The 13,577-nt window shown below is 41.5% G+C and overlaps 1 protein-coding gene across 1 annotated transcript in view; it reads right to left on the bottom strand.

Moving 5' to 3' along the window:
• ABCB8 (ATP binding cassette subfamily B member 8) overlaps nt 1-13,577 on the bottom strand; it is a 1,506,569-nt gene that overhangs the window by 150,552 nt on the left and 1,342,440 nt on the right. The window lies entirely within an intron of this gene.

Genomic DNA, 13,577 nt, shown 5'->3' with positions numbered 1-13,577 from the left:
CAGCTGAATGCGAGGGCATCCACTTTCCATGCTTGTGGATGGTAACTCCTTGTGCAGAATTTTTGTAGCTGGCAGTTTATTGGGGATGCAAACGGATCTATGTCCGGGCTCCACCATTTCTGTGCTATCATTCTGAATATTTGTGGATTCAATTCCCATTTGTGGGGATCCATGATGTTTCTGCTAAAGTCGTCTGCCAGTGTGTTTTTCTCTCCTGGCAGGAATTGTGCTTGCAGATGAACTTGAAGGTTTATAGCTGTGTTCCACAAGGTCATGGCTTGTCTGCATAGGGGGTAGGAGTGAGTGCCCCCTTGCTTGTTTATGTACTACATAACTGTAGTGTTGTCTGTCTTTAGTAGTAGTTGTCCTGGATGCAGCAGGTCCTTGAAAGCTATAAGGGCATTTTGTACAACTAGCATCTCTTTTTGATTGATGTGAAGATGCCTTTGTTCTGCGGGCCACGTGCCCTGAATACATTTGCCTGCCATGTGTGCTCCCCAGGCGTAATATGATGCATCTGTTGTCAGTGTTTGCCTGGCTGTGGGTTGTGTAAAAGGCTGTCCCTTGTTGAGGTGACAAGCTTGAGCCCACCATTGGAACTCCTGTTGAAGGCAAGGGATTAGTGGTATAACTGTTTCCAAACTTTGACAGTGTTGAGACCATACATTCATTAGGTACCATTGTAGTTTCCTCATATGCAGTTTGGCGTATGGAATTAGTAGTATGCAGGATGCCATGTAACCAAAAGCCTGCAGAATTTTTCTTGCAGGGAGTTGGGTCTTTTTTGCCATCAATTGAAAGTATTGAGTCAGTTATCCTTGCTTGTCTGGCGTGAGATAAGCCATCTGGGCCGTTGTGTTCAAGCTGGCACCCAGGAATATAATCTCTTGTGAAGGCACTAGTTTTGATTTCTTTTCGTTTATTGTGTACCCCAGGCAACTTAACTTTTTTACAAATGCCAGATGCTTTAGAAGAATGTCCTTGCTCTTTGCTTGAATCAGGCAGTCGTCCAGGTACAGATAAATTTGAATTCCTTTCTGTCTGCAAAATGCAATTACTGGTGCCAGGCACTTTGTGAAGACCCTGGACGCAGTAGATAAGCCAAAGGGCAGTGCATAGAATTGGAAGTGCATTGAACCAGCTATGAATCTGAGGTATCTTCTGCAGTTTTGTCTGATAGGGACATGCAGGTATGCCTCCTTGAGGTCCAAAGTCACGAGCCAAGCTTTCTTGCCCAGCATGGAAAGAAGCTGCTGTAATGTCAACATTTTGATTTTCGGAACATCCAGGTAAGTGTTTAGAGATGAAAGATCCATATTGGGCCTCCAGGCTTTGTCCTTTCTGGGTACCAGAAAGAGTCTTGAGTAAAATCCTTGTCCTTGCTCCTGTGATGGCACCTTTTGAATAGCTCTCATATCCATGAGTGCTGTAATTTGTTTTTGAGCCTCTGCCCATTGATTTGGTGGCAGATTTGGCATTCCTTTTAACCTTGGCAGAGTGTAAAAGTGGAACCTGTAGCCTTGAAATACAATGTTGAGAACCCATTTGTCCTTGGTGATCATTTGCCAATTGTGGTAGAAGAGTGCTAGTTTTCCTCCCAAGGGGGCTGCCAAGAGGGATTTGTTTGGCAGCTGTAGTGGGAAGTCATTGGAGCTGCTTTTTATATGGTTGGGGCCTGTCTTCCCCTTCTTTCTGGCCTGATGCAACCCATTGTCGAGACCTATAAGGACCTTGTGTGTGACCTCTACCTCTTGGATGTCTGTATCTTACCCTTTGAGGTCTGTCTGTAATTGGAAAGGACCAATTCTTAGTTGGCCAGTTTCTGCTAAATCTAGAACCTGTAAGAAATCCTTCACTGTTTGCATAGATTTTGCCTTATCCTCCATTTTCTTTAATACTGCTTCTGCCTTAACTCCAAATAACACATCCTGCTGCAAAGGTGCATCCAATAATTTTGCTTTAACATGATCTGGTAACGTATGTTCTTTTAACCAAGCATGTCTTCTAATGACAGAGCCTGTAACTGCTGCTCTGCAGGAGGCCTCTAGAGAATCAAAACCATATTGCAAAGTATGCTTTCCCACTTGTTCAACTGCATGCAATAAATCCTGCATTTCTTTAAAATTAGGAGGATCTGATTCTGGAAGCATTTTCTGTTTTAACTGAGACAGTAAAAACTGCTGATATTTTAGCATGTGAAACTGGCAATTTAAGGCTCTCATTGCTAAAGTTGCAGACGGATTCTTGGCTGATGAGGCCTTAACTCCTTTGGGTCCCTGAGAAATAGTTTTGTGGTCAGCTACAGGGCTTTTATACAGAAATTTATGTGAGTCAGGGACTCTGTAGTATCTGTCAGGTTTAACAGGGGCTGGAGGTAAGGAATCAGGATTTAAGCTGGATTCAATATACACATCATCCACAATATCTAACACTGGTGGAATAGCAAGGGGTCTGTGTTGAGGTAATAAAAGGAAGTCTCTGAGCCTTTTCTTGGATTCTGAGTAATCCTGGCCTTCCCAGTGGAAATGCTCCCTCATGGTATGTAGGATTTCCCTAACGAGGGTTTTTGGCCATTTTGAGCATTTGTTTCTTAGGCATGGAGGCCTGTCCTGGAGAATGCTGTATTTGTTTCTTTGATTTTAAAGGAGGCTTAGACTTAGCTGAGGGTTTAATGCTTAACTGAGTAGGTCTGAAGGCACCCTCTGAAGCTGTGGGTTGCTCAGCTACTCCGGATCCCTCTGAAAGGATAGTCTCGGTAGGCTGAATAACTTTGTGCGTCTGAAGGCCTAACCATCTCCACGTGGGAGTCAGAGGCAGCCTGTGGTTCTACAGAAGCGGTCGTCAGGGGCTGCGAAGGCGCCTCGCTGAAAACGGGAGAAACGGCGACTGGCCTAGAAGAGGCTTCATCGTCAGTTTAGGCCTCGGATGCCTATCCTTGTCTGCGCATTTTGTGTATTCCGGTCATCGGAAGTTCCGACGGCATGGTATAATTGAATTTCCTACCAAAATAATGTCGGGCAAAATCAAACCGACATTTAATAGTGCACTTGTTAAACCTAGCACAAAACCGACAACCAGTGACGTCGTGGTCTGGGCCTAGGCATGGGATACAATAGGAATGGAAATCCTTATGAGGTATTTGCTTCCCACAAGAAATACAGTTATTAACTTTTACTGACATCGGTCTGAGGCAAGAAAAAGTTTCCCCAATGGGATACTTAGCTTTGTAGAAGACTTCGGCTCTCGATTCGGAATGAAAATCTCAGGAGACGGCCGACCGGCACTTGCAAACTGCTTTTGCTTCAGGCACCGTGCGGCAAGAAAGACTGAAGAAAATGGCGTCGGCTGCATCTTATATACCCCTGTCGCACTGACGTCAGGGAGGAGGCGACAGCAACCGACGCCGGACCAAGACTTTGGAACTCAGGCCGACTGGGGAACCGCCTGACAAGTGTAATGACTGCAGCAGTGTAACACAATGAACATCTGGTTTTGCTTGGGTACAGCTAATCACAGGGACCTGCAATGAAAAGAAACAAACAACTGATCACATTTTCTAATTGATTTAGTCCTATACAAATAAAACCTGAGTTGTCTTTGCACATCTGAAGTATGCAGTACCCTCTCACTGGCAGACTGCAGAGAATGGAAAAAAGTAAGCAAATGAATAGACTAAGTGACAACTCATTAACCACCTTCGGCATAAAAGAAGGATTAGTACGCAAGGACACCATGTCCTTATGAATCATCAAAAAGGAGGCGAAGCCATAAGGGCCTGAAGCTCAGACACCCATTTGGCAGAAGTAAGGGCCAACAAAAGAAGAGTCTTCCAAGAGCAATGTTGCAAGGAAGCTGAAGCAACAGGCTCAAAGGGAGCCTGAGTCCCTTTTTCCAAAACAAAATTAAGATCCCCAGGGAGGGGGAACAGGCTTTCTGGGAGGCCTAATATGAAGGACACCTTTAAGGAATTGTTTAACTTCAAATCTAGAAGCTAAATGAGGAGATAGACAGACAAGCAAAAATAGCTCATAAGTGGGCCTTAACAGAAGAACAGGTCAAACCAGCATTGTGCAATTCACACAAATAAGAAAGAACCAAAGTAACATCCACCGAAAGTGAATCCAGGTTATGAGAGAGACACCAAATAGAAAACCTCTTCCATTTAGATAAGTAGGATTTCTTAGGATTGGGTTTCCTGGCCTCCAGCAGGACCATAAGCACGTCTTCAGAAAAAAGGTCTCTGTGGAATCAAAATCCTATCACCCACAGAGTCAGTTGAAGAGCAGACAAGTGGGGATGGATGAGAGATCCTTTGTTTTGTGTGAGTAGATCCACCCTGTTAGGTAACTTGTGATGACTACCCTTAGCTAAATGCAGAAGAAGAGGGAACCAATGCTGTCTCAGCCAAAAGAGAGTCTCCAAAAAGATTTTCAGAGCATCCTGTTGAATTTTTTAACAGGACTTTTGGAATGAGGGAACTCATAAAGAAACATCCCCTTCTGAGAAAAAGAGAGGGCATCCCCCTTCCACATCAGAATACCTGGGACTCTGGCACAAAAAAGAGGAAGTTTTCTGTTCAGAGGGGAGGCAAAAATATCTACCTGAGGAGTACTTCCAATGGTGGACAGTGTCCAGAAACACATCCCTGTGAAGTATCCATTTGTGGGATTGAGATAAGAACTTGCTCAGTGTCTGCCACAATGTTATGACCTGAGGCAATATAAACTGCCTGAAAGGTCATTCAATACGGGACAGCAATATCCCATACCAGGAGTGCCAACTGGCAAAGAAGGTAAGATCTTGCTCCCCCCCCTGTTTGTTTATATACCACATCACTGTGGTACTGTCTGTAAATACCTTCAGAGGTCCTGAGGGGAAAAGAGGATGAAAAGCCTGAAGAGCCAGCAGAGGGGCTCTCATCTCTTTGACACTGATGTGCTCCTTCTGTAGATGAGACCTGCACCTTTTAGGAGCCAAAAGCTCCTCCCCATCCCACATTTGAAGCATCTTTCAACAGCTCCTGAGAGGGAAGAAGAGATGAAAAGGGAGTCCTGGGTTCAAAGACAATAGATCCACCACTGAAGTTCCTTCTTGAGATGGATGTGCAAGTTGATGCCAAAATGACTTCAGGAACCACTGAAACTTTCTCACATGGTGTTTGGCCAGAGGGAGCATAGGGATGGTGGATGCCATGAATCCCAGAGCTCTCAGAAACTCCCTAGCTGTAATGGAGGCCAGAGGAAGAAGAGTTTGAAAGAAGGAAATGAGAGTTAAGGCCTTTTATAGGAGGCAGGGATGCTAGCATAGGCACCATCTGAATCCTGCAACCCAGAAAAACATGGTCCCAGGCTCTGAAAAAGAGAGATGGCAAAATGGAGATTTTGCAATAGGATCTTTGGAGAGGGTGCTTGAAACAGCATGTTGTCCAAATAGGAAAATGTATTTATCCTACATTTGTTTACCAGGAGTGCCTGACTGAGACTGAGCAAAACAGGCTCGTTTTCAGCAGAGGCCCAGGGAGAAAAGCTCCAAGTTACCTAGTAAGTAATGTTACACTGATTTTAAAAAAAAGGATAACATGTTACATAGTAAAATTATTATACAAATTCAATGAGTTGAAGACAAAAGACTAACAGTAAAAAATACTAATAGTAGTACTACTAGTAGAAGTACTTGGATCACTGAAGCCTGCAAAAGGCAATCACAGGAGCATGGCATTTGGTGGATACACTTGGGGCAGTAGAAAAGCCAAAGGGCAGAGCAGAGAACTGAAAATGCCAAGAAGCAACAGAGAAACACAAAAACTTCCTGAAAAGGGGATGGATCAGAATATGGAGATAAGCATCCTTCAGATCCAGAGACACCATATAAACCTGAGGAAGCAAAAGAGGGAGCAGAGTCTGAAGGGACAACATTCGAAAATAGGGAACCTTCAGAATAGTGTTTAGATGAGAGTGGTCTAGGATAGGCCTCCAAGTACCCTCTTTTCTGGGTACTATAAACATCCTGGAGTAAAAACCCCTCCCCCTTTGGGACACAGGCACCTCCTGAATAGTAAGTACCCTGAGTCAAAATCCTGAGTAATCTGTAGCCAAACAGGAAGAGAGAGGGGGGGGATAGAGAAAGGGTAACATGGCTGGGAAGCAACAGATAGTCAGACAACACCTGGTTCATCTGCAACAGAAGAATTCTGAGTCCCTGGAGTCTGAGTAGCATTAGCAGGAGGAGCCCACTTTCCACTCTTTTTGCCCTTAAGAGGAGGGTGATACTGACTGTGAACAACAGCTGGCTTATTGAGTTAGTTGCTCTGAAATTTAGGAACAAGAGAGACAAACACGTTTGAGTTCCTGTAAAGCCTTCCCCTTATCCTGAAGGGACTTAAACAAATCAGAAGCAGTTTCCCCAAACAAGTGTTTATTATCAGGAGGGACATCCATCTACATAGCCTTAATATCATCAGGCACTGCATGAAGCCGAAGCCAAGAATACCTCCTAATCACTGATCCAAAAGCAGAAGCCCTAGAAGAACCATCTGCGGCATCACAACTACACCTGATGGAATGATGAAACACCCGGGAGGAAGTCCCTAACAGGGAAGAGCAGAAGTTTTACCCTCAAGAGTCTGGAAGATCAGAAATAGCCTGACACACCTGAGACAGGAGAGGCAATACATACCCGGATATATGGGTCTGATAATTAACAGCCATAAAAGCTAAGGTAGCTGAATTGTAAACCTTCTTACTTAGCCTTTCCGTGGTTCTGCTATCTTTATCAGAAGGCAGTAACTTGGGTGAAGAAAGCAATTGAGATGGCTTGTCACAGGCTACAGACACCACTGAGGGATCAGCAGCAGGATACTTGTACAAAAAGTTTCATCCTGAGGTAACCTATAAATCCTATCAGGTTTCTTGGCAGCACAGAGCTGAGAATCTGAAGCTTTAGAGGCATTGGAAAATGCATCCAGCAAAGCAGCCACAACAGGAGGAACAGCACAAGGTTTAGGAGATTCCATCTGCAGCAACTCATAGAATTTCTTATGAATCTCAGAGACATATGCACAATCCCATTTAAAGAACTCCATCATCCTGGAGATTGTGTCCTCAAAAGAAATCTCTTCAAAGGGAGTATCAGGACTGGTACCGTTTCTCTTCCACTGACCCACAGTCCAAAGAAGAAGGAATCTGAGAAGAGTAAGCAAGGGATTCCTCATCAGAATCCAACTCCTCCTCATAGGAATCCTGTTCCTTGGGGCTTTTAAGGGGATCAGAGAATCAAGGGGGAGCTGAAACAGAACCCCCTGAGGAGGTTTCAGTGCCATCAAAGCATTAAACAAGCCCCGAGCGAAGGCCTGCCACTCACTCTGTGGATCCCTAGGGGCAGACGAAACCCGTTTAGTTTTTTCTTTTTTTCTTTAATGGGATGTTTGCTTTGTAAAACTTGGAAGGCTCTGACCCAGAACAGCAATCAATAATAGTATTAGGGACTTCTTCCCTGACTAAAATCTGAGGAACACCCCTAGTCCCCTCAGAAATAATCAACTGTGGTTCCCCCTGAATGTCTGAAACAGATGCCTGCAACACCTCACTGGATATGCTTAAAGCCGGATCCCTGCTGACCTCCAACCTAGTTGCATCAGAGGAATCCAACAACAAAGCCAGGCAAGCTTCCAGGCATTCACTGACCTTGGGAGAAATGTCTGGCAGAGGCTGCACAACGGAAGATTCTGGTCTAAGCTTCTTCTTCCCTGACAGCTGTCCCTTGGGGTGGGAAGTTCCCTCCATAGTATCTTTAGTGAGAAATTTAAGTTGCTGATTCTCCAGATACAGCACCAAGGAAGAAAGCCTATTACGCAGAATTTTGGGTACAAAATAGGAAATATGGTCGTGCGAGGCCCCAAGGAAAAACAAACACTGTTCGTGGCAGTCTTTATGGGGAATCCGTCTCCCACACTGACATTTACCTTTTTGGATGACACAAAACCCCACAAGCAACCAAAAGACAAGAAAAAAGAAACCCCAATGGGGCTTTTGTCTGCAATGGCTCCGAAACCAGCAACGGAACATAGTCATTCAGACCAATGATAAGGAGATGGCAATCGGACTGGAGGCAAAGAAGTTCTGAGGAATTTACATCCATACATCACCTTTACAAGGAAGATCCATGTGATGTACGGCATACCTTAAAGCAACCTAAGGCTTTGGTATACTGGCCAGACATCAGGCTGCCCTAGGCAGGGAATCCCACATGTAATGAATACTGCAGCAGTGATATGGAAGAACATCTATATTTATGGCTTTTCCACATTTCTTGCCTTCTCATCTGATCCGTCTCCTTACATTCTTTCTTTTGTTTTTGGCACATTCAGTTGCTGCCTCTATTTCTCCTACTTCTGGTTTGGATTCCATTCCTGCTTGACATTGATATGCTTCTGCTAAACTAAGCAGGGTAGTCATCTTCTTCTCTTCATGTTTCAAAACTATCACTATGTTTGAATCTGATGAGGTTAGAAAATATGCATGCAATCCTATGACTGCAGATCTACACAATCGAATTCAAGAAGGCCCACACCTCCCCTCAGAATGAGTAATATATAATCTTTGTATACACTGATTTTTATACATCATTTGATAAGCATGAAGCATTTTCCTTGTTTTCCTCTCCAACTGATTCACAACCTTTTGGGGCCAGTGAATCACCCCAAAACTGTAAGTTAGAACAGGAAAACCAAATTGGTTTATAGCTTGGACTTTGCTCCAAGATGTCGGGACTGTTTTCAGTATTAATTTAGTCTTCTAAAATATTTGTTACTAAGTTTTATTTGTATTTGTTAATGTTTTATTGTTGATCCTTCATCAGTTCCCAAATATTTGTACACTGCCTCCTGCTCAAGTTCTTTTATATCACATTCCTGTCCCAGACCGATATTTTCTTGGTGCTGCAGTTTTCTTGCTTTAACTGTTGCTTTTGTACATTTATCAAGACCAAATGGCAGTCTTATATCTGAGAAAGTTTTGACCACTTCCAGTTGTGCTTTCAGTTCTTCATCTGTTGAACTATACAATTTTAAATCATCTACAAAAAAAAAATGAGAGGTCTTTCCACTTAGTTGTTTTCTGGTAGCCAAATTGTAACCATGACCTAATCTGTTAAGTAGACAGCTTAATGGGTTAACACCAAGTCAAAAATCAGTGGAGAGAAAAATATCCCCCTTTGAATTTTTTTTTTACCTGGGATAATAATCTGTCCTTTATCGTGGTTTGGTTGCAAAGCAGTTTGCCACTGTTTAATGGTCACTGTAAAGTAATCGATCAATATAGGGTGTATATTATACACTTGTAAACACATTTTTATTCATTAATGTGGGAGGTTGACAGACAAGATCAGACAGGAGTCCCCATGGACTATGATGTTTGCAGATGACACTATGATCTGTAGTGACAGTAGGGAACAGGTGGAGGAGACCCTGGAAAGGTGGAGATATGCTCTAGAGAGAAGAGGAATGAAGGTCAGCAGGACTAAGACAGAATATATGTGTGTGAATGAGAGGGGTGATAGAGGAATGGTGAGGATGCAGGGAGTAGAGGTGGTGAAGATGGATGAGTTTAAATACTTGGGATCAAGAGTTCAGAGTAATGGTGAGTGTGGAAGAAGAGGTGAAGAAGAGAGTACAGGCAGGATGGAGTGGGTGGAGAAGAGTGTCAAGAGTGATTTGTGACAGACGAGTACCAGTAAGAGTGAAAGGGAAGGTCTACAAGAGGGTAGTGAGACCAGCTATGTTATATGGGTTGGACACAGTGGCATTGACAAAAAGGCAGGAGTCAGAGCTTGATGTGGCAGAGCTGAAGATGTTAAGATTTGCACTGGGTGTGACAAGGATGGACAGGATTAGGAATAAGTATATTAGACGGTTAGCCCAGGTTGGAAGGTTTGGAGACAAAGTCAGAGAGGCAAGATTACGTTGGTTTGGACATGTGCTGAGGAGAGATGCAGAGTATATTGAGAAAAAGATGCTAAGGATGAAGCTGCCAGGTAACAGGAAAAGAGGAAGGCCTAAGATAAGGTTTATGGATGCGGTGACAGAGGACATGCAGGTGGTTGGTGTGACAGAGCAAGATGCAGAGGACAGGAAGAAATGGAAACAGTTGATGTGCTGTGGCGACCCCTGACGGGAGCAGCTGAAAGAAGAATAATAATGTGGGATGGTGTCAGTTGCTTTTTTTGTAGTCTATCCAAGCCATACTTAGATTATTCCCCTTTTGACAATTCTCCAGTATGACTATTTAACAGCAAATTATCTTTTGTTCCATTATGACTTCCTTTTGTTACATTGCCATAACTGAATTTTCTTCTAAATGACTATAAACGCTGTTGGCAGTGTACAGTTTATACATCATCAGAAGGCAAGTTATTGGTCTATAGTTTTTAGGATATCTTGTAGGTTCACTCCTAAGGAGTAGTATCATTTTTCCTGTTGCTAAGAAGGTTGGCGTCTGCTCGGGGTGCGCATATAAATAGTTGTTACTTGGGGATAAATTTTCATGTAAAGATGTTAATACTTTTAGCAAAAAGTTAGGTACTGCATTTGGGCCAGAGTCTTCCAAGTAGGAGCTTTTCTTAATTTTGTTTCAGTTTCCCTGGCTGTTATTTCAACCCATTTTATATCCTGTAAATTTGAACTTCTTATTCTTTCTTATACATCTAACCATTCAGCATCTTTATGTTCCACAGGATCTTCATAGATATTTCTCCGAAATGTGTCTATTTCTTCTTTTTTGGCGGTGTTTCTATTCCTTTTGCCTTGTTTCTCAATTCTTTTATAAAAATGTTTTGAGTCATCAATAGATAACTTATTTTGTACTCTTCCTTTATGTTTATCTGCCTATCTTCTAAGTTTTTCGTGCTTAATATCTTTAGTTTATTATTTGGAATAGTGTATGATAGATCATGGTCTGTTCTGAAACTATGCATTGCTTTCATCGCATCTATCTTTCTGGGTATTTTTGTTGAACTGTTTCCTCTTCTGTACTCTTCTAACAGTGACACTTCTTGTCCCAACTGTTTTATAGTTTTCTCTATTCAATACTTCTACAACGGCATTTGATTTCTCCCCTTCCTTTCCCCTTACTGCCCTGTGTTCTTGTGGCAAGACTTTGTTATTAAGTTAGCTACACAGTAGTACAGTGAATATAAAAAGTGTACACACCCCTGTTAAAATGCCAGGTTTTTGTGATATAAAACAATGAGACCACAATAAATCATTTCAAAACTTTTCCCACCATTAATGTGACCTATAACCTATATAATTCAGTTGAAAAACAAACAAATCTGTTAGGGGAAAAAATATAAAAAAATAAAAAAACATACAATAAGCTGGTTGCATAAGTGTGCACATCCTTAAACTAATACTTTGTTGAAGCACCTTTTGATTTAATTACAACATTCAGTCTTCTTGGCTACACACCTGCCATCAATTAAAGAGACTCTGATTAACCCCAAATAAAGTTAAGCTGTCCTAGTAGGATTTTCCTGACATTTACTCAGTTGCCTGCTACAGCAAAAGCCATGGTTCACAGACAGCTTACAAAGCATCAAAGGGATCTCATTATTGAAAGGGATCAGTCAGGAGAAGGGTACAAAAAAAATTTCCACAGCACTGGATATTCCGTGGAACACAGTGAAGACAGACATCAAAAAGTGGAGAAAATATGGGACAACAGTGACGTTGCACAGAACTGGATGTCCCTTCAAATTGATGAAAAAAGCAAGACAAAAACTGGTCAGAGAGGCTGCCAAGAGAATGAACACAAACAACCAACTGGAACCAAGAAACCAAAAAAATGTGGTCCACAGCAGAAAGAAGGTGAATAAAAGTCCAGTAGGTAAAACTCAACGAACAAATTTATTGGATGAAAACCACACAGTAATAAATCCCTCAAGCGCTTTCGCTCAGTGCAATACTGAGCTTTATCAAGATGAACACCATATAGCAACTGCTCCTATTTAAATACTTAAAAGTAATTATGTGATCAATTTAATTAAAAAACTAATTGGTAAAATATCACCTGCAAGTACTTGGTATTAAAAGGGCTACATATAAAACCAGTTGAATAGCCTTGTCATAATATTTCTCATATATATATATAAAAGCTCAAAACATAAACTTCTTGCCAAACATTGTTCAACAAAAACAAAAACTAAACATTAAATGAATCATATTGCGATCAAGATAATAAATACATAGTGAATACTAAGTAAATATAACGAAAAAATTAAAAATAAATGAATAAATAAAAAATACTGAATAAATATACAAAATCAAAATAAAAATAAAAATAAAAAATGTGTGAATCAATTCTTTGGGAGTGTGTTAAGTGTGTGAGTATATCAATTTTATGTAATATTATTATAATTTGGCTATTCTTAATTTCAAGACACTGCTCAAATTCATGTTGTCATTAAGCCCTGGCCATTTTGCAGCGTCCAACCTTAGTTGCCATATAAGCTCTTTGTATTCCAGTTTACTCTCCCAATCACCCCCTCTACCATCCGGTGCTAGCTGCTCTAAAACAATAAATCTAAGCTCCATGTTGGGACAGGACAATGAATGCTTGTAAAAAGCATTAGATTCCTTCTTTTTTGGGATGTCATATAAATGTTCATAAATTCTTCTCTTTAATGTCCTTTCTGTTTTCCCTACATAGAAGCTTTGGCATTTTAAACAGAAACCCAAATAAACAACATATTTCGTGCTACAATTAAAATACCCACTTGCCCGACATACAAATTTCCTTGATGGAATATGTAAAGTGTCACCATTGAGAATGTTTGGGCACTGTTTACACATTCCACACTTAAAAGTTCCTTTCTTGCACCTAATATTAACAAGTTCTGTTGCATGCTTTCTTTCAAACAACTCTTTCAAATTAGTGTCCCTTCGCCTAACAAATTTGGGTTGCTTTGAAACCATCTCTGTTAATCCTTCATGTAATGAAAGTACAGGCAAAACCTTAGTACTGCTTCTTCTATTAACCTAGAATTACTGGAAAAAGTGTGTGTGTATACATTCTGCTCAAACTTTTGGGAGTTGGTGTTCAGCTCATCTACTAGCGTGGTGATAGACCCTAATAAAGGTGGATATCTATCTTCCCTATGCGCACATACTTCTAAGGCCAGAGTGTTGACCAATGTGACAGGATAACCTCTTTCGTAAAACCTCTCTTCTGTCACATTGGTCAGCACTCTGGCACACACACTTTTGTTCCTTCCCTTGCTGTTCAACTCCAGCTGAACTTTTGTAGTGGTTTCTTACTGATGGCTCCAAAGTATTTTCATATGGCAACTGATGAGATGCTTCCCACTCCACTGGTTTCTACTTAATTTGGGGACTCATTATTCTATCATGCTGTGATGTTATCATTTAGATTTTCTACACTAAATCTTTCACTTTGCAGGTAATCCATAACCGTACTTTTCTGTTAAACCCCTACCACTTCCCGCTGCTGTGTTTTGCCAGTATGTAAGTGGTTGTTTCAGGTTATAAAATTGTGAAAAGGCTCTCTTTTGAACAACAAATACTT

Source organism: Protopterus annectens, chromosome 3.part1 (genome assembly GCF_019279795.1).
Source record: "Protopterus annectens isolate FY-2018-M chromosome 3.part1, PAN1.0, whole genome shotgun sequence".
In the NCBI taxonomy this organism is placed as follows: domain Eukaryota; kingdom Metazoa; phylum Chordata; order Ceratodontiformes; family Protopteridae; genus Protopterus; species Protopterus annectens.
The sequence above is the reverse complement of the archived record's forward strand: the minus strand, read 5'-3'. Positions and strand labels throughout refer to the sequence as shown.